The 26,300-nt window shown below is 42.0% G+C and overlaps 1 protein-coding gene across 4 annotated transcripts in view; it reads left to right on the plus strand.

Moving 5' to 3' along the window:
• TEX264 (testis expressed 264, ER-phagy receptor) overlaps positions 1-26,300 on the plus strand; it is a 150,624-nt gene that overhangs the window by 122,292 nt on the left and 2,032 nt on the right. The window lies entirely within an intron of this gene.

Genomic DNA, 26,300 nt, shown 5'->3' on the forward strand with positions numbered 1-26,300 from the left:
GTTCCATGGCGTGTATCACAAACATAGCAAAATGCATGCAATAGTTCAAAATAGATACGATAATAAAATATGTTCCTTTTGTCATAGTGGTAAATTATAAAAATGCCCAGGGAGCCAGATCCTGAAGACACATCAGACAGACAGCTACTAGCTGCCTACTTCTTAGGCTCCCACTGAGAAGGAGGCTGAGCTGTATTCATAAGAGAAGATGTTGAGTCCTTAATGTTTTTTGCTTGCTGTTGTTCAGTTAAGCAGCAGATACCAGTTTCACTGCCTGATGGTTTGATGGTTGGTTATTCTGCAGTTTATGCCCTTTGGTAGACACTGACATATGGGCAGCAGGTAAAAATGTTGAAGTCACTGAAGTTAAAGGGATGCCTGGCACTTGAAAATATATCGGAGGAACACCTTCATCTTGTGAGAGGTTTACCCTTTAAAGCCCATTCCTTGTATTAATTTACAAAGCCCTGAACAAAGTAAGTCCAGGATACCTTCAGGTCCGTCTAAACCCTTATGTCCCAGCTTGTTCACTGAGATCATCTGCAGGTATGACGTTGGTTGTCCCCTGAGCTAGCGAGGCTCAATTTGGCATCAACATGAAATAAAACCTTTCTCTGCTGATAAAGATTCAGCAGGCACCTTCTGTTTCAACCTGCTGAAAAGTTCACTGTGTTGCCAGGTTTATGCAGACAGTTACAGAAATATATTTCCATAATAGTTAGCTGATGGTCTCTGATTTTAAATGTGTTTTTATTATGTGTGTTTATTATATAGAGATTGTAAACCACATTGATATTTTTTAAAAAAAATATAACAGACAAACTAACATTTGGATACTTCCAATGTCCATATTAGGACAATATCTTTATTGGCAACCAAAATAACACAAAAAGGTGTACAAGCTCTCAAACTCTTCATCAGAGTAGATTGATAAACAGAACAATTGGGTCTTGGGAGAGAAAAAATGTTGGCTGATGTTGACACCTGTTCCCCATGTTCTTCTGCCTGTAACTTGTTTAATCCAATTTTAATACTGTATTTTCATATTGTTGTAATCTATTCTGGACCTTATGATGAAGGGTGGGTAAGAAATCCAGTAAGTAAGCCATGGAGTCTACAACTGGTCAGTCAAAAAATGGAATGGGAAAAGATGTAGAAGACATTCTGTTGACGCTGTTTAGGTGCTATGCAGGTGTCAAGATGTACATAGGCTCTTTTAACTGTTTCACTTGCATGTGAAGCTACTTTCAAGGTTACCTTAGTAACCATTAATATGTCATTTAGATCTATTAACACTTCCTCTAATGTTTCTTTTCCACTAAAACCTCAGTGGAGAAGCTGGAATACAAAGACCACCTCTCTGCAAGCTCTTGGTTTAATACAAACAACATGAGGTCCAATAGAACAGATTAAACAGCATTGTAGTACCTTGTGCTTTAGCATCTTCTGCTTAATTCTGCCTTAACTAGAGTCAAGAGAACATCAACCCAGATTCCTTTCATCCCAGGAGCACTATACTGGTCTTCTAGGGATTTGCAGGAGGGTTTTAGCCTGAATTCTGTTGTGTGAAGAATGAATTCCACTTTTAGAGAATTTCTTATTAGATAGGTGATAATTAACAATGTCTATCTGTTATACAACTGTGTTGCTTATCAACTGAAACAAATTTACCATGAGGTAAGTTGTTTATAATTTACAAATGGCTGACCTTACTTTCTCCTGCTGTCTAAAAAGAGTGAAGGAAGTCGTGCTCAATAAATATAGCACAAGACTTCAGACATGCACTCTAACATTGATAAATAACATTAGGTGCCACCAATCCTTCTAAAGCTGGGTTTGGTTTGGTTATAAATAGAGTTTCCATCAGGCCTTAATCTGAGGCAGGACTTCAGATTAACCTTTGTTGGCATCTGTCTGTTTCAAGAGACAGTGGAGTGCGCTTCCGCAGGTGAAGCCAAACTGCTGTGTTAGCAGCACCGAAGTGACCTCCCCAGAGTGCAAGCCTGAGCAGTATGGAGGTCCTGGACTGCCCAGACAACAGGATCCCCCTCTCAGGCTCACTAATGTGGTCCAAAGGAAAACAGAGCAATACATTTGGCACCAGCTTAGCTCCTGGAGTTGCCGGAAGGAGGCATACAGGGCACCATCCAACTGTCTTAGGGACTCCACTCTGGATTTGTGTAGGGTTTACTCCTCATCCATTTCTTCTCCTGAAGATATCCCACAAGACAGCAGAAGTTTAGGATCAGAGTTTTCCTTCTCCTAGATGGGCTACCTTCCCAGTTTGACAAGCCCCACCTGTCCCTAATTTCACTCTCCAGCATGTGCAGAAACCACCTTCTTGACTGTTCGACCCACTATTGGTCTCATCCATTTAATCCACCAGAGCCTGTCTTCATATGCAGGGGAAGTCCCTAACTCACTTAGGGTTTGAGACCCATCAGGCACAGATCAAAACCACACACCCTTCTATTCAATAATGGAGTAGAAATAACTGTTCGTACACCATTCACAAATTTAGAACGACAGTGCCATTTGGCATGTCTGTTTGGCTTTGTTTCGCTCCTTCTTAGTCCCAGCATTTGGAATTTGTCCCCCACACACCTGGAATGCAGGGAATGAGCTTCCGTTCCACTGAGTGTGACTTCAAGGCAGCTTGCTCAACAGCACCTATTATTTTAGAAACATGGCACTGGTATTCACACTTGTCAGTCTGACGTGTTTCAGCATTATGACTTTGAATTTTAAGAAGAATAAAATATGTGCCTCTCCATCTTGTTATTTTACCCACTACTACATATTAAGGCTCCACAAGTCTTTGCAAAGAATTTTCATTCTGGTCACAAGCAGCCTGCAACCAGGACTCACTTGTAAACTGAATAGGATGGTTTTTTTCCTCTTCCCATTTTTATATATTAGGATATGTTGGTGAGTGGTTCAGAAAAGATATCTCAAGTGATGCTTTTTCAAAAGCATAGTCTGGGAGATTCAACAGCAATTTAGTGTTGCTACTGCTACATATTAGGTCTCCCAACACAAATGTATTCAATTCAGATTGATTTTTATCCCCTTTGTTTGTGGCTGCCTAAACAAGGGACGCAGGTGGCGCTGTGGGCTAAACCACAGAGCCTAGGACTTGCCAGTCAGAAGGTCGGCAGTTCGAATCCCCGTGACGGGGTGAGCTCCCGTTGCTCAGTCCCTGCTCCTGCCAACCTAGCAGTTCGTAAGCACGTCAAAGTGCAAGTAGATAAATAGGTACCGCTCCGGCGGGAAGGTAAACGGCGTTTCCGTGCGCTGCTCTGGTTCGCCAGAAGCGGCTTAGCCATGCTGGCCACATGACCCGGAAGCTGCCCTCCCCCTCAAGCGAGGGACCTGCCACCCTGGAGCAGCTCTTAGGCTGGGGTCTCAACCACAGGCTATTCCTAGAGGGTTTAGCGAGAGAGAAAGAGAGAAGAGAAGCTCCCTCGGCCAATAAAGTGAGATGAGTGCCACAACTCCAGAGTCAGCCACGACTGGACCTAATGGTCATGAGTCCCTTTACCTTTTATGTTGGGAAGAAAGGGAGCTACCATAATCTGATTTGGTTGCTTTTAATTACACAGAATGGAAGATCATTCAGGTTGTGATCTCAAATGTATCCATATATGGATTGGGATTAACGTTTAGCTCAAAATGGGGAGAGGAGAGATTTGTGAGACCCCCTCTGCACACAGCACAAGGTCCGTCTTTTAGCAATCAATTTGCACAAGAAAATGCAACTGTTAACAAGGGTATGTGTGTGTATATGCACACGTACACAAAGACATCCACCAATTCTTCCTCATGCTGTGATGCACATTCAGATGTTCATTCCAGTGAAAATAAGACAGCACAGAGGAACAGCATCTTCAGTGTACAACTGAATGCTTGAATCAATCCACCGCACTGATTTACTTTTCAGTATATATATGTATGCACATATATTAATGCAAGGAAACATCAGCTTCATTGCTCTGGTAATGGAAATGTATTCCCTGCACATTACAACAGCAGATTGAGGAACCATGGCTACAAACAGGTACAAATAATGCGTGAAATAGTTGACGATCAAGAGCCTTTTTGCACCTCTGAAATAGCAACTCACTGGGATCTAGATACTTACTTTAGACAAAGTGGGTTGTTTGGAAAATCCACTCAGCTTTTGAAAATCCACTCAGTCCCAAAAAAACATGTGCAGTGGGAGAATGTTTGAGAAATACAATACCAAAAGTCTCTAGGGCATGCACAACTAGTTATGTTGTTCTTGGGTTCCATCCTATGTTGGATTGGGATAAACTAAACAAGTCATGGCTAATTCTATTGAATGCAGAGAACAGATACACAAATCAAGCAAACAGACTTTTTCTTACATCCTGTTTGTGGCTGGCTATGTGAGGACTGGTAGTCTGATCTGGGACTGCATAGTGTTGCAGTGGAGAAATGTTGTGATGTCTTTCTTACGGGATGGAAACTTACTCAGGAATATAAAGTGATTTTATCATTCAAGTGGTTGTAAATATCAGCCAAGGTGGTACTGAATATCTTGAGCACTGGGCATGATGACAGTTCAGTTAGACATGATAGCTTGAGGTAGCTGATCACAAAATGATCCAGCCTAATCCTGAAGAATTTTGAGCTTATCTTGCAGGTTGCTATGTTCTTATTAAAAGAGGATTGTTCAAATTTATGGAGGAAAAGGTTACTATTGGCTACTAACTATGATTCTACCTCCACTGCTGGAGGCAATATACCTCTGAATGTCAGTTGCTTGGAATCACAACTGGGGAAAGTGTTGCTGCACTCAAGTCCTGTTGCATGTAGGGTTCAAACAGTATCTGGATGACCACCATGATAACAGGTTGCTTGAAAGGATAGACCTTTGGTCTGATACAGCAGGACTCTTCTTAGGTTTTATGTTGTTATCTTATGTCCCCTTCTTCAGAACACTGAACAAAATGGGGACTGTAGATTCTGAGCAGCTTGCAAGATTCTAAGCCATTTTTTTCTTCATCTTTTGCTTCCCATTCTGTCTTTTCCTTTAGCCTTTCTCTAAGAAGATGCTACTGCTCAGTGGGGAAAATTTGGCATCCACAACAATCTAGAAATAATAACAGTATAAGAGATTGTTCTTTCCAATCTCATTCTCCTGTGCAGTTAAAAACAAAACCTTCCATAGGGACTTTATTAGAATGTTTTTGTTACACCTTGTTTGTTTCAAAGGCCATCTTCATCCTTAATAATACTTTGCCCTAATATAACACCTTTCCTTTGAAGTTCCCTGAGCTCTTTACAAACAGCTATATTAAAAATTCCCAGGTCTGTCTGATTTAATGATTTCATTTTATGAATTTCCCTGCAGAAGCCTCTGCCATTTTCCCTGTTGACTTCTGATGCAACTGATGTCATTCAAAAGCTAGCGACCTGTAGATGTGCCAATAAATAGTTTGCATTTTTGAAGTCGAGCAGTGATCCTGTGACCTTGAAAGAAACACCACATCTGTCTTGCTATCTAATCTATCATCCTTCCTTCCTTCGAGCCCATTCCTCTGAGATGCTAAGTGCTTTCTACTTCTACTGTTGGCAGTGACTACTAATAATGCTTGACAACTTGGATGCTGGGGGGAGATTGCCGAGACCTTTGCTGAATTGGGATCTTTATCACACCATCTATATCGGCATACTGAGAACATGGCTGTTGCATCTGTGAAGACTCGTCTGGAGCATTCAGGATACATGTGTATATATACTGTACTCTGGGCATATTGGGAGAAGCTGAAGACAACTGGATACCTATGCAATTTGAAACTGATCCCTTTTGCTGCTTGTTAGTCATGAAGGTCACAAGAAAGGGAGGGGGTTTGAAAGGAGCGCGAATGCTTCTGGGGCTTCTGTCAATCATAATTAGCTTTGTTTTGCACTTAATTGTCATGCAATGCTCAAGCACTAGCTATAGGTCCTAGGAGCATTTACTTTGTCCTTGCTCTCAGCAGGGCTGTCTCCTGGGTTTTTGTGTGACCATGAATGGAAGGTCATTTTTTTTTTTTAAAGTAGCCTCTTGTTAGGGAAAGAATTGTGCTTCTTGGAGCAATAAGGGACTGTGTCCCTCTGAGAGTTTCTGCATACACAATTTCAGTGAGATATATATAGTATCAGAGAGGGATATACAGTTTCAGAGGTGCAGATGATCTTCACAGTTCAGCCTGCTATTGGTACTCGCTTAAAGCAAAGAAGGCAGTAATCCCTACATCTCTTGAGGGCTCACTCCCAACACAACAGATCTAGGGGGAATCTTTTGTAGCAGAAAGACAGTAATGAAGTTTCCCTATACTAGTATAGCACATTTTGAACAATGCACCTCCCTCTTCCATTGTCCTCAATTCTCATGTAGCTCAGCTGGTCAGTTGAGACCAACTCCTTTTTGCAAATACCTCCTGTAATCATTTCTTGTACTTTTCAGAATCTGAGCGTGACAGTGCTCTAGACTGTACAGTGACTTTGTGATGGGCCAGTACACCTAAACTGAAGCTATCCATGCTTGCTTGCTTTAGCCACATAATAGATTTTGAATTCTATTCCTTGGTTTGGGGAAGCTAGCATGCTAAACCTCTGTGTAAACATGAACACTTCTCCTATGTGCCTCGCCTCACTTTTGCATTCTCTTTCCACTGAGTATATGCTTCTCTGTCCAGCTTTGGCACCTGTTGCCAGAAAGACCTGCTTGTTGGCTCTGGCTATGTCATGACAAGTTCTCCTCGAAGGAGGCCTGCAGCTGCATCTTTTGCGGGGGATGGCCTAGGGGCTAGGCATGGAGCTGCTTTCCCACTTGTGTGTGCTGTCATTGTAGGCTGCTGATGCTTTGGGTCCCTGCCCCCTCCGCACTGCTGTGCCTGTCCCTACCCATCGCCTGGTGGCTTTTGTGTGGGGTTTGAAAAGCTGTGATTAACTGTGCTTTGCCTGTTATTACATTGATCTATTATTTAAGGAGAGAGGAGATGAATATTTGATAGAGCTCAGAGCCTGGCTGGGGAAAGAAGGCCAGAACACTGAAGGGAAGAATTATGGATTAAGTACTCTTGCCACAGCAGGAGTCCACTGGAGTTGGGCAAACCCTCTCCTCCAGCTCTTCTCCTTTGGGGTTGGAGACAATGTTCAGAGCTTTGTTTTGCTTCACTTTTTAACTTGTGCTTTTCCCGGGGGGGGGGGGGCGGCAGAGGGAAGCACAAGGCTTTCTGACCTTCTAGCTTATGGTCTGAGTCACTTAATTATTACATGACTTGCAACCCACATCTTGCAAAAGGGAGCAATAATGCGAATTTTTATTCCAGAGTTGTCCTATAGCACTGTAAAGTACTTGTAAGGAACAGAAAGATGCCCCATTACAATTTATTGGGAAGGTATTTTTAGCTTCAGGGAATCGAATCTCATTAATGGAAAACTTCTCTGCCATCCCAGGATAGGAACATTTTACTTTTTTTTAAAAGGAAGGGGTGGGCTTCTTGTGGTAGGGGGAGGATTAGCAATTCTTTTTTCTATCCTTTCTTGTGTATATAAACATTTTAAATTTTTTAGTATTTATGATATTGCATTCTTTATTTGTTCTGCAACATCAAACAGATGGCTATAGAAAGATGTAATGGTAAGTTTTCATAACCTAATCACTTTCCTTATCCCCGTGTTCATCAGTGCAGAATGGTAGTCTCAAACCACTTCCAGAAAGAGACACCAGTGTTATATATATTTATGTCCTGCAATGTTATATATGTTGTCTTTGTGATGACGGTCTGATTATGGAATGCCCACCGTTTTTAGATACAACTGGTGCTGACTCTTAGAAATTTTTTTTAATCCAGCTGAAGATCGAATTGTCTGAGGAAGCCTTTGAAGGATAGTAATGTTTTTGCCTATGCTCTCAGATAGGTCACAATTCCATTTTGTATGAGAGGGACTGCTGAACAGTGAATACCTGTCTGATGAGGTTTTTGAACGCTGCTATCCTTTGGAGCATACTGACTCTATAAGATGATGTATAGGCAAATCCAGTGCTGGTCAAATATACCCTGTTGAAAGTAATTGAGAGTAACCACGTTGTGCTGCCCAAGAGACTCCCCAGACCTGTTACACATGGCACTTGCATTTGATAGTTGAATATATTTCCATGTGATAAGTTGAATTTATTTTCCATATATTTATTCCTCAGCTTGTAAGACTCCCAAGTGCCAGTGCTCCTTGTTTAGTGGTATAGATTAATGACTTCCAGGAACCGATCCAAGTCACTGATACCCCCATCCATAGCCCTGTCAAGCCACAATATTTTGATTTTACCTCACTTAGTTCAGTGGAATTTTCTTTAAATGGAGGCTCTGAACGTCTGATGTGTCAATCAGCTGATGAGTCATTTGGATTCTGTGAAAATGTGTATTTTTCAATAGGAATCCTTCAAAAGAACCCATCATTTTCTATGGTTGCTCATTTGGCATCTTCAATATCATTTAAATACAAAGAAAAGTGTTCATGAAAAGAATTCTTCTGGATCAGATCAAGAATTCCTGATGCCAGGAAAGCAGAGTTTAGTGAAGCTGCAAAATAAGAGCAACAGGGGGCCAATCTGAGATCCTCAACTTCTCAAGGAGAGAACTATGAGAATGGGACAGATGGAGAAATAAGCACCATGATGAGAATGGCATGTGTCATATGAGAGTTCTCATACCTAGATCTTACTATGGCACCTGGATCGCCAGTGCAGTACCTGTGGGTTGTATGAGACCTGAGAGGAGGAGGTCCCCAACACATACAAGAATCAAATCCTACAACTCTAGAATGCACTCCATTCAAGGAATCTGAAGAATTGGGGAATCCAAGCTACACAGTGATGGGAAGGAGACACAGTGCGGCTGTTATTGAAATCCATTGCTATGATTCTTCTAGAGAGCACATTTTGCAGTTGCATGGTGATCCATAGCAAACCAAGTGCTTGAGCCTTTGGTGACTAGACTGCCTGTCTGCTTGCCCCATGCCCTTTCTGTATGTTTGGGGCACACCTCAGCAGTGTCCAGACAGAGCAGATCCCTCCTTAAAATGGATATGTCTACCAGAATGGCCAAGTCTGTCAAGTGTGGCTGTTCAGACATGATTGAAAGTGACAGAGCAGTATAAAAATGCTTGGCTAAAAGGAAACATGAATGTCTTTACTGTCACGCTCAATGCAAAACAAAGGGATGAAGCTGCTGGGGATTTCTGAGTGATGGAGTTGTCTTAAGATTGTTGGATCAGAGTGGTGGAGCCTGAAACCATAGTTAAACTTTATTATGGCTTTTAACTTTAAAGGCATGCTCTGTTTTTTCTTTACACTGCACTGTCTTATGTCTGGTTTCACTACAGCTTTGTGTATCAAATTAAATGAGTTAAAAGATGCTTTTATTCTAACATCATGTATCTCTGGTTCACTTACTTAGCAATTAAATTTGGAATCCTCAAATTTATTCTGTACAGGAATGTACATACATCACAAGCTGGTATAAAAAAAAAGTCCCTGCACTTGAGAGGTCTTGTGGATGTCTGCCAGGAGGGGCTGAGCACTTTGGTTGGTATCTGTGTATTAATCTCCAATCTATTGAAGTGTTTAGATCTAGGACAATAACCCCCAATTTCTGTAGACATCATTGTAGAATTGTGAGAACAGAAAACCTGCACATGACCTTCTTAGTAAAAATACAGCAACATTAATGTTTCCTTAGTTATTCTATTGACTAAAGCTACTGTTTCTGGGATCTTCAGTCTTCATGGTAATTAAACAGCAAAACACACAACCAGGAATAAAAATATACTGAGAAAATAGTTTTTCTTCAAAAAGAATAAATTCCAATAACTGAGAGGACATCCTTTCCCAACCTGTTACCTTTCAAGTGTTTCCTACTACAACACCCATCAACCTCAGCCAGCACATGCAACCCAAGGACTCCAGGCTGAGACTCTATTTTGGGAAACATCAAAACTAGATTTGGATAGTTTGGAGCCTAGCATGAAGCTGAAGAGATTCCAGTTTTATTTTTGTGTATTTTTTGAGTAACATTACTGGCCTCACAGGTCATGAGACAAAATGTCTTCCTTACCCTTCCTTATGACTTTAGTCTCCGATATATATTGCTGTGCTTTTTCTTTGTATGGTCCCTGTGCAGTTCTAAACTGGGGTTTGCTCCTATGCTGTACACCCTGAGAATTCTCTAGAACTTTAGGGTTGTATCCAATGCTGTGAACGCAGAGTTCCACTTGTGCAATGGAACTTCCCCTTCTTCTTCTTTCCCTATGCACTCTCAAAATCTCCTCCATCCACATGCAAGATCCCCAACTATAATCAGTGTAAGTTCTTTGCAAGTTGACATAAAAATTGCAGCAAGCACTTCTTACAAATGAACCAATTTGTCTCTCCTAAACAGGGGCGCTGCCTTGGGTCCCAGATTATGGGCAGAGGTGTAGCTGGGGGGTGGGGTAGGCACTTACCATGGGTCCTGCAGCACGCCCAAACTACATGTCTCTCTTGGAAGTGACGTGGTGGCTCGGGCGCCTGCAGGCTCTAGGCCGGCCCAAATGGCAGCGTGAGGCTTGCATCTGTCCGCTGCCTCCCCCCCCCGCCATCCTATAGCTGAGGGTGAGGCGGCACGCAGACTCCAGGGAGGCTCCCTGCCATGGCACACCCCGCCCTGTGGCCTGCTTGTCCCACCCCCATGGGTGGCTTGCCCCTCCCCCGGTACCCAAGCGGCTAGCTACACCGCTGATTATGGATGCCCAATTGCACCCACGACGTAACGTTACATTGTGACTTCATGACATCACGTTACATTGGTGCACTGCAACAGTGTTTCCAAGGCCTCAATGGGGCCTGGGAGGTCACATCTGAGGCCTCATGAGACCTCCAATACAGCTTCTGGTTTCTACTGGAAGTTGCATCAGAGGCTTTGCAGGGCCTTCCTCGGACATTGCATCAGAGCCCCACGGCGTGGTTACCAAGCACCCACAAAACTATAGGGCTCCCTATAGTTGGTGCCAGTGCCCTGCACTCTTGCAAGTACCAAAGGACTCTTGGAATAAAGCCACTACAGTGGTACCTCGGGTTAAGTACTTAATTCGTTCCGGGGGTCCGTACTTAACCTGAAACTGTTCTTAACCTGAAGCACCACTTTAGCTAATGGGGCCTCCTGCTGCTCCTGCACCGCCGGAGCACAATTTCTGTTCTCATCCTGAAGCAAAGTTCTTAACCTGAAGCAATATTTCTGGGTTAGCAGAGTCTGTGACCTGAAGCGTATGTAACCTGAAGTGTATGTAACCCGAGGTACCACTGTACCTACTTCTTCCTCCCTGCACCCACCTACTTCCTCTCTCTCATGTGCATGCGCGCGCACACGCACACACACACACAGACACAAAATGCACAAATGGGTGTGTTTTTGAAAAATTCAGCTCCAAATTTCCTCATTGTAGTCTGTGGGGGGGGGGGAGCAGCATTCTGCACTGACTGATAAAGGCAGCAGGAAATTGGACATGTTGGGGAGCAATTTTTACTATGCTCTTCTCACTGTATATTGCCAATTATCAAGTGTGTATGGCACGATCTCAATATTTCTTGTGAGAAAATGTATTTCCTTTTTTTACACCTTCCCAGAGGACAGTAACTGGCAACATTATTTTATGCTGAAGCCTTTCTCCAAGAAAAGAAAAGAAAAGTCAACACAGTAGTATGTTATGTAGTGGACTGTAGTTCAAAGGTTATGGCTTTCCACTGGGACCTGTGCCTATATTCCTACTGCAATACAAATCTATGATGTAACTACACTTTGAATACTGTGTACAATTCTGATCACTGCACCTCAAAATGAATATTGTAGACCTGGGAAAGGTGCAGAAAGGGCACCTCAAAATTACCAGGGAGTAAACTCCTACTCTATTTTGCATTATTCTCAGGTGTCATCTCATAACTTACTCTCCTTTCTGAATTGTAAAAACAAAACAAAGATATATCACCTAACTCCACTTCCAAGAATATAGGGACTTCCAGATGAAGATCTTTGTCTCCCTTTGGCTTTTCCTGAAACTGACCATTCATTTTGGTGACATATGCTCGTGTTTCTTTGGTATGGGTTCTCAAAATCTTAAATTACATACTCTAATGTAATACAGTACCATACCATACCCTTCCTCCTCAATTATTCAAGTGTCCATCTTATTTCTACGTTATCCCAAGCAATACACACTTTGCTTATCATAGAACATATAGATCCAATTCCATCCTCATAGATTATTGTTCCTGTTTCAGTACTTCAGCCTCCCAAAGAAAATGCTATCCTAAATGAATGCCTGTACTCTGTCACCGGACCAGGATACAAATACTATGAATAGTCAAAAGAAGCTTTTAATTATTTCTCTTGCTAATATTCTGACTTTTCTTAACATTTCATCATCCATGCACATTGATCTTATTTTCCGCATAACTATTTGCTAAAGATACCCAGTGTCTCTAAGTTTCTGTTTTGCAGTTAGAGACCACTGTTATCTCTACTGGGTTCTTCTCCCTGAATTCTCCATGGCATCCAGAAATGTACTATAGTAGTGCCCACAGTCTTTAAGTGAAAAGAGATATCTGAGTGCTTTTTACATAGATAACTGCTTGCCATGGCAGACTTCCAATTAGATGTTGTTGCTAACTCTCATTCTTCATTCTATGCCATGACTGCTTCTCATGTTATGGATGCAAAATTCCATTCTGTATCAAATGTATTGACATATGCCTTCACCTTTGTTCCCACAGCCTGTCCATTTCTTCTCATGTAACTGTTGTCTCTTAATACAACCTTCAGTAGTTGATTATTAAACATTTTCAAACTTTCTGTCTTACATGTTTTTTTTCTGGACACAGCTACCCTCCTGTCACCCACTCTGCCCTGGATACTGGTGTTAGTTCTCAAGCAACAAGTGAGAAATCACTGTGAATCTATAGCTACCTGTGATCTCTGCTATCTCCCTTTCATGATAGTCTTTCTTGTCTGTTTTATGCTATGATTCGCCTTTCCAGCAGATGTACCAGGATAAATGTGGTTTTCTAGTGTATCATAAGAACTTAAGAGAGCTTCTGGATCATGCCAGTGACCCATCTAGTCAAACATCCTGTTTTCACAGCAGCCAGCCTGGTGCCTATAGAAAGCCCACAGGCAGCATCTGGGTAAAACAGCAACCCTTCTGTGGTTTCTAGCAACTGGTATTTGGAAGCACACCACTTCCGACTATGGAGGTATCTTTCCTTCCAAAGGTTGCGTCCCTCTTTATTCGCAATCAGGACATACTTTCCAGCTCTCCACCCAGAACGGAAAAAACAACAACAACAAATGCACACTACACACCTGCTAGCCTTGTACATTTTTTAGGACCACAAAGTTTGGAAGAATAACGTTTTTGTATGTAATGGCTCTCATAAAGGTAATTAGGTGTCATCTCAAAGACTATTTTGTTGGGTAGCATCTTCTAGTGATCTGGGCTACCAGTTAGCCAAACAACCCAGTTGTCAACTCATTCCATAGAACAGCTACCTCCTCAGCACACTTTAATTAAACATCCTTCTTTGAACTTTGCAGAACTGCCACATGTACTGTCCTACCTATTTATCAGGCACTGTGCTCTGGATCTTAATTCCTGTGCTGATACTTCTTGTGAGATCTTCCATGAATGAAGTGTCTAGCTCTAGTTGGCTTACTAGTCAGTCAATTGTAGGAGTTCATGTAGCCCAGAAAGAAGAAAAGCAATTGACATACCTGTTCATAGGTGTCCTTCAAGTGGTCATCCACGCACCCTATTCTCCTCCTCTGTTGATGTCTCATACTTTTGTAGCTATGCAGAAAGAACTGAAGGAGCAGAACCATTTATTTATGTATTTGCAGATCTATAAACCACTTCACGGCCCAAATTTACTGAAATGGTGTACAATAAAATGCAATAAAACAAAAAATGTACAAGGACATAATATCATTTCGACAAATAGTATGGGTTTACACAAAGGACTACTTGAAGAACCCTAATTATACTAGATAAACACTCTTTTCATTGAAGTGTTTAAAGAAAAGTGTGGAGCCTGCTGTAAACCATGGTTGAATGTATTTCCCAAAGAATTGCATTAAACAAACAGCCCAGAAGCAATCTACTGACATTATATTTATGACTCTATTTGTTTGAATAAACAGGGTTTTTTAAAAAGATGGTGCATCCAGTTCTCCTCTTGTACCTCCTAACTCTTCCTGCTTGGTGCCCGGCCTGCCCAATTGTATGACAGAGCTTAGTCCTTTGGTAGGTGCTCACCTGATTTGCTAACCTAAAATGTGCTTTTTTGTGTGAATTATGCATAAAGAGGGGAGTCAGCAATCTTTATTTACCAGTAACACCTGTTTTCCTTGCAATTCACATAATTTCCTCCCCACTGAACATTCTGGCAGAGCAGAAGCTGAGATATTATTTCCTGATGAACAACCTATTTTTAACTTAGTGAAAGTGTAATTTCTATGTCAGGGTTCCCTGATCTTGCAGGAGTGGTACTGCAATTTTATGGTATTTTCCCCTTCAGTGAATGAATGTTTATTAAGTACTTTTTTCTTTTTGAATCTCAAGGTATTTGGCAGATGCTATCATTCTTGGCAGAGACATGCATTGTGGCTGCAGCTCAGACACTGTTTGTTCAGAATATGTTACTGTTCTATTTTGGGAACAAGAGTTATAATATGTGGAGTTTGATTTTGGCAGTACTATGGACAGGGAAGAGGAATGACATGAAATTTGCCTCAGATGTGTGCTACATAGTTACATTGCCCTCTTCATATTCTTACCATATGGACAAATTGCATATAACTGGGGGGAAATTAGCAGATTTTGCAATAGATCAGGGAGGGCAGACTTCAAACTTTTGTCATTCATGGTCCCCACCCCCTTTTACCAGAGCTCTGGGGTTCACCCACAGAATGGTTTGTTGAGGATGGAGTCTGATAGGTCAGGGGTGGAGCATAGCAGTTTATCCATCTATATCATGTTCTTACAAGTCCCCTGTCGCCAGGTAGTGCCATCCACATCTGATATCTGGCCATCACACATTACCTAATGCAATCCACTCTACAACCCTGTTGCAAACAGAAAGGAAGAACTTCAAGTTATTTAGTTAATCCAGTTGTAGACTGCAGGTCGAGATACACAAAGAGAAGCATATTTGCATCACAATAAGGAATAAGAGTTTGAAGGTTTTCTAAAAATGTTCACACGTTTTACAATTGGGGTACACTGAAGCTGAGATTAGTCCACAGGACAAATAAATGAATACATTACAGAGTATTAAACAGTCAAGAAAGCGAGTGAAGCCATAGTCAACACATATGTAACAGAATGTTGCCAACATTTGATGACAGAGTGTATAGATAATGCTTACCTGTTTTACAGATGGGAAATAATGGGACTAGGTGCTGACTTGCCCAAAGAAGGTCTGTGATGTAAGACGCAAGCACAACTAACCACAAAAGCCAATCATGGGCACACACATAGATGTTTGACACAAAGCTGAATGGGAGGGGTAGAAGAGGACACAGACACACTTAGGGGAGAGTACATTCTTCAGAGTTCTGTGGCATTGACATGTATCTTCACTTTTCCCAAACCTGGTGTGCTATTGAATTGGAGGATTTATTTACTCACTATTTATTAGAATTATACACCACACTTTTCTCCAAAGGGGTTTAAGGCAGCAAAGTTCAAGATCACAGCAGTGTCTCCAAAAGAGTAGTAATATTGAAGCCTTAATACTAGAAACAGTTCTGAGGCAGAATATAGGAACACTAGGACAATACGGCCTAGGACCCTCGTACCTACGGGACCGCCTCTCCTGGTATGCCCCACAGAGAAACCTACGGTCTGCAAATAATAACATCCTCAAGGTCCCAGGCCTCAGAGAGGTTAGGCTGGCCTCAACTAGAGCCAGGGCCTTCTCGGCTGCGGCTCCAAACTGGTGGAATGCTCTGTCACAAGAGACTAGGGCCCTGCGGGACCTGACATCTTTCCGCAGGGCCTGCAAGACAGAGTTGTTCCACCAGGCCTTTGGTCAGGGCGCAGCCTGACTCCCTCCTCTGGCAACCTGCACAGAATTTTGCTTAATTGGTTGCCATCAATTTGATTTAATTAATTTTTATAATGAAATATTTTTAGATTGTGTGATTATTTGACTGATTATTTGATTGTTGTTAGCCGCCCTGAGCCCGGCTTCGGCTGGGGAGGGCGGGATATAAATAAAATTTATTATTATTATTATTATTATTATTATTATTATTATTATTATTATTATTATTATTATTATATAGTTATATATATCTAGTCCAATACAGTTGTGTCTTGGAAGTCAAACAGAATCCGTTCCAGAAGTCTGTTTGACTTCCAAAACGTTCAGAAACCAAAGCACAGCTTCTGATTGCGGAAGCCCTGTCGGATGTTCAGCTTTCAAAAAATAGTTCACAAACTGGAAGTGTCACTTCCGGGTTTGTGGCGTTTGGGAGCCAAAACGTTTGAGAACTAAGCTGTTCAAAAACCAAGGTACGACTGTATAACCAAAACAAGAGAACACATTTTGTGTGTATTCTCTTTCCCCTCTGAAATATGACTCCAACTTTCAGAGATCAGGGTTTGGGGGGTTATTTTAAAAAATAATAATTTCTGCAAGTGTGAGAGAACTGCAGTGAAGATGCACAACTCTTAACATATATTGAAGAGTTATGTGGGTGTTATGGTCCTGGGGGTTGTGTATAAAATCAGAACAACCCCATCCACCTGAGATCTTGAGAAGGCCTCCAGAGCCCGCATAAGACCTTCCTAGAGTCTGGTAAGCAAGGTAGAGGGCTTAAAAACGCTATCCGTGGTAGGAAACCCCTTCCTGGAAAAAGCTTTTAGGCCCTCCGTCTTGTTTACCAGACTCTGAAATGGTTGCATGGGAGCTTTGGAGGCTGCCAGCCTCCAGGGCCCGGTAAACAAGAGTCTCCTGCACCCTTTCTATTTGTTTGTTTATTATGTGATCTGCATAATTCTACAAACAAACAATCAATCACATAAGTAAAATCAGCATAAGGTGAGATTTGACAGCATTCCATTTTGAGCCTCTGCGAATCCTGAAATTGCAGCAATTCCGGTGCTATTTCTTGTTTGAAAAATAGTTTTTCATCCTATGGTGATATCATTATACAACCTGTAAGATTTGGCTATGTGATGATGTCACTGAGGGCATACAGTCAACAAAAAGAGAGTATTGCTCCCAGTGACGTCACTATGTCACCAAATTTGATTAGCTCTCTAGCAATCTCACTATAAAAGAACATTTTTCAGACATAAAATGGAGCTGAGGCTACAGGTGCCAGAATTGTGAACCAGTGCAAAAGAAGGGAGCTTTTAGAGGTGTTTTGAAAATCTTTTGCCCCCCCGCTCCAAGCCCATTTTTCACATATGCAAATTGTTTGATAGGGGCACATTCTGCTTAGCCCGGACAAGCATCAAATCACACCTGGTATAGTGTATAGTGCCTGGTAGTGGTACTAGTACATGACTCAATACTGACTAAAAAAGAATGATGCCTACTGAGCCCCTAGTAATTTAATGGTCCCTTGAGGTGTCGAATCAAATTCTGACTTCCCCTGATCTTATAACATCTAAGGAAATTGTGGAACAAAGATGCATGGCTACAGACTGCAAATTAATGTACAAAAGAAATTGCAAACCAGCCAAGATTATTTAAACATACTATTGAAAGAAAGGTTCAGTGTCCACTATCAAGAAGTGGTGATGAACCCAAGTAAGATGGAGACCAGGAGGTCCAGGGCTCCAGAATAGACTAGAAACTCAGACAAGGTTGGAGCTCTAGACAAAGTACCAAGATGCTGATTTATAGTTCAGGATCATAATTATCCATCCAGAGAAAGAAACACATTGTCTCACCACTATTCTGGAGCAACCACAAGAGTTTTCTAGTCTGAGCTAGATAATATTACAGCCTTGCCCCCTGAATCTACACCACTTAAAGGGCCAGCTGGTTTTTCTGCAACTGCTGGCTTCCTCTAGGGGCAGTGGATTTTAAACGGCAGGGACATTTTCAGGGGAAGCTCATTGTGGCTTCCTTGATCCTCCAAGGAGTCTATAGTCCAGTTGTTGGCATCTTCTGGCAGAGGTGCCCCCTTGGGGTACAGGGAAATCCAGGTTGGAATGGCCAGCGAATAGATCTCCCTGCAAGGCTATTTTTGACAAAGCCACTTGCAGCAGAGAACTTTGAATCTGGACTCTTCTGATAGATGAGAAACCTGTGTGCCTCCTGCAAGACTGGAATTGGCCTAATCCTTTTCTGTACTTTAGTTAAAGAAGAGGAAGAAGAGTACTTATGGTTTGCAATATTTGCACTTCAGTGAGGATTGTCCTCAGTAGTTGTTAGAGAAAGAAGGGACATCGGGGAGAGGGCAGGGACCATGCCAACATAAATACCACTATGTCCTACACGTGAGTAACACACAAATGGGACTCAAATAAAGAGGGCATTGGTCCTTTTCTCAGCTATGAGAACATAGCAGAAAGTGATGTCATAATTAAAAATGGTTAATGGCTTACACGAATATGTTGTTATCTGCTGTGTTGCCCTGGCAACTAACAACATGATTTTTTGGTTTGCTGTTAATCTGACAAATTTATCTCTTCTTTACACTTTAGTTGCATTGTTCTCAAATCTAGGAATATAGTCATTCAGAGCAATGGATTACATGGGTCTTTGAGACAAGGATTTGAAACTGGGGCAAAGGTGCTGAGATTTTATGTGGGAATATGAGATATAGTTAACAGACACAACAATCTATAGGTGGACGTATGTATAAGAAATGGAATAGCTTCTTAAATCTTATGCCTCATACTGTATATCTGAAATATGAATGCAGTAACTGCACGGCAACAGCTTTTAAGCAGTTTCTGACTATTCTTAATCAGATTAATAAAATAATTCTTATTTTTATTGTTTACCTATCTGTAGAAATAGCTCAGTTGCTCCACCGGATTTGCCTTGGTCTTTTTTCTCACACCACCTGATTGCTTCAAATTGAATTCTCAGTAAAAAATGGATCTTGCTGATTCTTGGCTAATCCAGACAACCAGCTCATTAAATGCATTTTAGCCTTTGCTACTGAGGTGGAAATGCCATGGAGCTTCTCCATGCTTTGCCTTGAGACTAGCCAGTTTTGGCTCCCACCTATTTCTGTGCTGAATACTGGTTGGTTCTGGGGTCATCGCAATGTGGCATGGGAGTCACTACTTATCAGTGAAGTCAGAGGTTCTAATTCTTACTGCAGCCACACTCCAGACAGCTCTCCAAATCATAGCAACTTTCCTTGGGAAATAATCTTATTCCTTTTTTGAACTACAAGATGCTTCTGTTCAAGTGCCGAGAGAGTGAAGATTCCATTTTCTGCAACCTAGGTTTCTCCTTAAGAGATAACATCTGCATCCCATGTAACATCTGCTTATGGCCTCAGAGCACTTTCACCACATTTTTGTCCCGAGGTGGGTGAGGTTAGTTTAAACTTGTGAATGTGGTTAAAGTTGGATAGGGCAGAAAAACAGCTCTTTCTACTCAAACAGTAGTCCCCAGAATTGTTGCTATTACATTTGAATGGTCTGATGCATGCACACCTTTTCTTTCCTGTTAACAGATGCAGCCTTAAAGGATGGGTGCTCTTGGTTACCAATAGTCATTCTTTATCATAAAGAAATATAACACTTGAGCTCCCTTTCTTTGATACCAATGTCTCCTCCACTAGCTACAATGAGTGTAGTCTTTGTAAAAGCACCAGTTTCCAACATCTGAGTATGCATGATGCAGGATACACTGTGATACCTCTGTGATACTCCATGGCCCTAGGAAATTCCAAAATGCACAGGCACCTGTTGTGGTATACATAGCCTGAGTGTTACAGAATGTGAGCCTTTTTGTAGCTAGTCTGTCTACTTAGTCCACCAAATGAGTCTCACAAGGTCTCAGACCATTTTTGACAGTGTGTTGCTTGCTGTCAGATATTTTTCATACTTGGATGTGCTTGTAAGATACCATAGCCCCAGGAAGGAAGCGCTGTGCCTGTGCTCTCAGCTTTCTCTCAAGGGAATGGTGAAGATGTACTACCTGCCTGTGCTAAAGTTTGTGCTTTTCTAATCACTTATTCCCTCTCCAGGCTTTGCTGTGGTTTTCATGCAAGCACTTGTCTCCTTGGGCAGCAATTACCTGTGAGAATCTCATTGGAGAGAGCACAGCTAGCTTCATGTGACAGTTGTGCAAAGAAACGCGGGAGTTGTTTTTAAAGTAAATGCAAACTTTATTCTCCTGCCAGGGAGGCTTATGGTCCTGTATAAGGAAAGGCAGGGGGGAGGTGGGTGCCAAGCACCTTCGCAAGCCTTATTTTATTCTGGATCTACAGTTTCTGAAGCTGAGCACTTTTGTGAGCGATATACACTCTGGATATTGTGGACTGCAACTCCCATCATATCTGATCATTGGCCTTGCTGTCTGGAGCTAATGGGAACTGTAGCCCACAATATTTGAGAAGCATCATAATGACTACCCCTAGTCTGCTACCTCAGCCCTCATACTTTTCAGGGGGTAGCTTTTGCCTCCCTAGGATATCTGTAGGAATGACATGACACCTTTTGTTGAAGCCTTTTGGGCTTGCATTTAGAAAATGCTAGAAAGCAGCCTAAATATCAGCAAACCTGTATCTAAGGCATGGAGCCAGGCAACAATTTGAAGACATGCTACTGGCACTTGGTTGTTCTGTTATTTCACCTGGTACTTCAGTTTTCCCTGAGATGTTCTGCCTGTCTGAGGCGTAGTCCTGCTATTTCATTTTCATATACTAACGCAGTTCAGCCATGGGTCCAAATTTAGACATAGACCTGTATGATTCCTCAGCCCTTTTTGGCTACTTCATTCTTATCTGATGTGCTGTTCCAGCCTCCTCTCTCTTTTTCGGCCAGTCATTTTTCTGTATGCAAGGCAGGTAGGGATGAAAGCAGTAGCCACACTTTTTCTTTAAAAAAATACCTTATGCTAGGGAGAATTACAGAGCATACCCCTGTGTTATTCCCAAGAAGCAGGTATATGATTGAAATATCATTGTTCATGTTTCTTACTTAATAATACTTCACAAGACTGGGAGAAAAGATGAGGAGATGCTTTTACCATTGTGTGCATTAAAGCCATTTGTCCCTGAAATGGCCAGGAAGACAAGGATTATGTTCCAATGGCAGTAACTGTAAACAGACTCTTATTCAAGAGATTTGTTCCTGGGGGCCAGAGTCAATTGCTTAGGTCTCAGGACACTTACATGTGGGGTTAAGTTTCTTCGTGCACTTTGTAGAAATAGTGATGTTTCCAAGTCCATTGTTTTATTGATTCTTTTATTGACAAGTGCTTGCTAAGGGAGAACAGATTGTGCTTTATAGCTATTGATGAGCCTTCTCAAGGGAAGAGTCAGAACAACTATAAAAGGCTTCTTTCCTAGATCCCAGCAGATTTTTCTTGTTTTTAATGCCAACATCCATGTGGGTGTAATGGGGGAAAGAATCATTGTCAGTGCGGAAGAAGGGACCCGGCTGTGGACGAGCACTTCTGGGAAGGACCTCCTTGCAGGCCTCAGCCCGGCTACCGCCGTCGGCGCATGTCCCTCCCCGGCCCTGCGGTGCCTTCACACAAGACACCTCAGGTAGATAGTTAAGAGTTTAGGCGGCTTCAGCAGCAGGCGCCTGGCACCCCCCAGAATTCGGCGCCCGGGTGCCCCGCACCCCTTGCACCCTGGGTAAAGACGGCCCTGACTAAAGAGACTGTTGCTGATACCAGCTTCTAAGTGGCTTTTACCTCAAGCCAAATTCCACTCCAGTGAAATATTCCCACAACCCAGTCCAGCGACAGGGGACAGTCTGTGTCTACACCCCGAAGCTCCTTTGGTTGTATTTCTGGCTGCTTGGTCCATTTAGCCAACTTTAAATACCTGCTTGTGTAACCTTCCTCTGGTAAGACCTTTACACAGGGCAGCCTCTCAGAACAATGTAGCCACTGACTCCCTACTCCTGATCTTCAGGCCTCAACATTTCCCTCAACATATTTCTGGTCTCTTCCCACTCCCTCCCTCATCTGCTCCGACCCCCAACTGTCCAAATCACAACCGTCTCTCTATCTCTCGCTGACAAAATGATTTTGTATCTCTCCTCTCACCTGTTACCAAGATCTGCTGCTACACAGACTTGCAACATCGTAACAGTACAAGGGATCTAACTTTCAAAGAATGTTTTCATTCATAAACAATCATATCTCTCTCTCTCTCTCTCTCTCTCTCTCTCTCTCTATCTATCTATCTATCTCTATCTATCTAGTAGCATTTCTCCACAGCCACCAACTTGGATCACTTTGAAAAAGGGTTAGACAAATTCATGGCGAGTAAGCCTATCAATGAATACTGGGCCACAATGGCTATGTTCTATCTCCATTGTTGGAGGCAATGGGCAAGATTCAACTAATGAGTCCCATCAGTGGAAGCCCTGCGCAAGGACTTCCACTTGTGCAATGAGTTTTGCCCCTCCCTATAGCATCCCTAAAAAGTGGCTCTGGAGGATTAAGAAAACCCCTGGAACAGCGTGGGGTGGGGTGGGGAGAAGAGATTGTTCCATCTGGCAAGACAAAAGACATGCCCTGACAGAAGGCTCATAAGAGTGTGGCATGAAATTCCTCCCACAATTTCTCTTGAATCCAGATCAACTTATGGTGCTTGTAGCCCTTATCTTTCAGCTCCACTACATGCCATGCTGAAAAGTTCCCCAAACTGCAATTAGAACCAATGTTATTCATAAAATAAGAATTGGAGTAATACTAGCTTAGCTTTGTTGCCTCAGAAAAAAAAGTATGTACTTATCTTTGCTATTTGTGAATATGTGCTTGCTTCCTGCAGCCTGTGTAGTAGTCACTATTCTAACTGAAGAGCACATGAGTTGTGTATGGAATAATGTGATCATGCATAACATAGAGAATGCCAGAGATTTGGGTAATTGAAAGTTTCTCATTTTCTAAAAACAAAACAATAATACTGGGAAAATTAGACTCAAAATTTTAGGAATAAATAATTGAACCTTATAAGAATATAGTTGATAAGAAAAAAAGCTTATCTGGTTTTACAACAAGCACTGGGTATCAACAACAAGCACTGGGTAACAACAAGAGGTTGCTGACCACATCTTCATAATTCTATGAAATACAGAAAGCTGCCTTAAAGTGAGTCAACCCTGCATTTCAGATAGGAATTTTCCTCAGTCCCGCTACCAAAAACCTTTAACTGGAGATGCCATGGATTGAACATGGGATCTTCCACAAGGAAGCATGTGCTATGGACTCTCTATCAGATGCAACTGTGCTAAAAGAGGGCTTTAGAAGACTATATATATATATATATATATATATATATATATATATATATATATGCAGGTTTTGGTGTCTTCGGGTGTCTTCCCGTGTAAGAGTCGGGGTGTCTGTGCGACGTTTCGACGAGGTCTCACTCGTCATCTTCAGGCTGGTGCTTTCGGCTTCTTGTTACTGGAACAGAGCAGAGTCTGTAACAAGAAGCCGAAAGCACCAGCCTGAAGATGACGAGTGAGACCTCGTCGAAACGTCGCACAGACACCCCGACTCTTACACGGGAAGACACCCGAAGACACCAAAACCTGCATTCCTGTACCCGTGAAAATCTACGAAAGCATATATATATATATATATATATGCATGCATCCTTCTCTGTTTTTAAAAAATGTGCTTGGACTTCCTTGTATACTTTGCCGTTGTCTGGATCCACAGATTCTAGCAGAAGGAGCTAAACTATTTACAGCAGGGTTGTTGCAGTGTAGCGGCATCACACAACAGGACTTAGCTTAAAGAGCAACATCATCACCAAGGGGGCTTACACTTCACAAACTGCAGTGAAAGGAGAGGGAAACTTTCCATCAAACATCTAATGTCCCCTTTGGAGTTATATTTAAGTTTGTTGACCACACACACAAAAAAGCCTTAGGCACACTGTGTTCCCAAAATGCAAACTTTGTTGTTCCTCATGCGTCAATCGTGACTGGAGATAGAAGTGCTGGAGGGGGCAGGTTTTAGTGCTGCCTTTGTGGAAGTGCGGGGAGCTGGACCTAATGCTAAAAAAGCATCTGAAGAATAAAGGTGCTCTTTTAAAAGCACTCAGGTTTCCAGGCCAGTTACTTACTCTCTTAACAATAAAGCGGTTTTTATTTGCGAACCAGGCAACACTAAGGGAGAATCAAACAAGAATAGCTAACAAGCACCAACATCCTGCAGAAATCTATACGGTATTCTACACCAGTATGTTAAGGACTGGATAAAGGTCTGGTAGTTGAAAGTGGAAAGAGGAGGAGGAGAAGGAAAGGTTCTGGAGGACCCAGAATGTGTCTTGGAGCCATTTATATAAGGGATGGCTATTTTTGTGTGTGCGGGGAGCTGAGGGCCACATTTATCCTTCCCAACCCTTCGGGACCACATACCAGTAGCAAATATGGACAAAAGTAGGTGTGGCCACATCACACTCTCGCATGCACACTATCATATGCACACTGTCATATGCATGCACACATACAGAGGACACACACAGGCACATAGACTCCCTTCTCATCTGATCCATACAAACCATTTGAGGGGAGGGGCTTATCACCGTTCTCCACCCATCACATGATTGATTTGTTGAGATGAGGGCCAGATGATTTGTATTTCTGTCCACTGCTCTACTGTGTCTACTTTAATTTGACTTTTTTTTCTGCCACTGCCAAAATTTGAGAAACATTTCCTTTGGATGTAGGTGATTCCCCCCCCAAAAAAAAACTGGTGTTTAGCCACCCCTGATGTATATTATGTGTGTAACTGCCTCCTGTTAAATTTAAGGAACTCACAAAGATCATTTTCCTACAGCACATGTTCAAATAACATTGTTATTAGGAAGAGACTTTGGTTCAAGCGAACCACCCTGCTCCCTTTTTTCTTGATTCTCCCTAAATCTGTCAATATCCACATAGCAATTTAAAGGCTATACCTTTTGCTATAGATGAGTTCTGTAGTGTGAGTGAGCAGGCAGTAAGATATGTATGCGCGGGATATTTTCATGTCCCTGCTGGGTAAGCTGGTAACTGTAAGCTTATGAAATGCAAGAAGACACAGCTTGCCTTGTGCAAACATGAATGCATTATTGGCTGCCACTGGAAGCTCTCGCCCCAATCCAAGAATGTTTGAAGCATGCAAAGTGGGAACTACCCATCCACCCACTCACTCTAATCCGCTACATGTGTGCCTTGGCTTGCTCCTTGCTGGAGTGCTGCTGTTGTTATGAGGGGAATTCCAAAATACATTTTTTAAACAGCTGAGCATATAATCATGTTTTTATGACTTTTAATAGCAAGCTTGCCCTTGGCTACCTGTCTATCAAGTTTCAGCTGTTGTGTGATTCCATTCCTCCTCTCTTTTCTCTTCGTGTTTCAGTTTCAATATTTAGTTACATACTAAATGCTGCTGTAGGAAACCCTAGAAGGAGTCTCTGGCAAAATTGGAAATGCTAACAAAGTTCTTTCATACAATCTTTGTATTCTACTTCTAAGCCTGTTAAAGGGAAAGCCATGACATTTCAGTAAGGGGACAGGATTGCAAGAGAGGAGACACATTTTGTCCAGTAGAGGGCAATATGAATGCACTTTCCTCATGTCAACATTCTCTAAAGCTCTTTGGTTTAGCCAAAGAGAGTATGTGAAAGTATGTTTACCAATGTTTCCTAGTAAAGGTATCTTCTAATACGTTCCAGATATGTTCCAGATATTCCCACACACATTGTTTTTGCATTTCAAGCAGGGAATACATTTAGAGCTCAATTTTATGTTGGGCCACGGTGTTGTACAAATGTTCTCAGGTCATTCTGTTGAGAAGGGAAATAACAGTGTGATCCAAATCATAGGCACCATGCCTACACTATTTTGCAATTGCTTTCCAATTTTGTAGCTATAGTTTCTGTACTAACTTGTGACGAGTTACCACTAAACTTGGCTGGGGTTTGCTGCCTTTTTATTGAATGGAGATCAGAAAGCTCTTACTCCTCTTTCTTTTCTTAAAAATTCATCCATACTTTCCTGTGAGACAAGCCTAAGTCAATCATCCTGAGTTACTAGTA

Source organism: Podarcis vaucheri, assembly GCF_965113315.1.
Source record: "Podarcis vaucheri genome assembly, chromosome: 2".
Lineage (NCBI taxonomy): Eukaryota > Metazoa > Chordata > Lepidosauria > Squamata > Lacertidae > Podarcis > Podarcis vaucheri.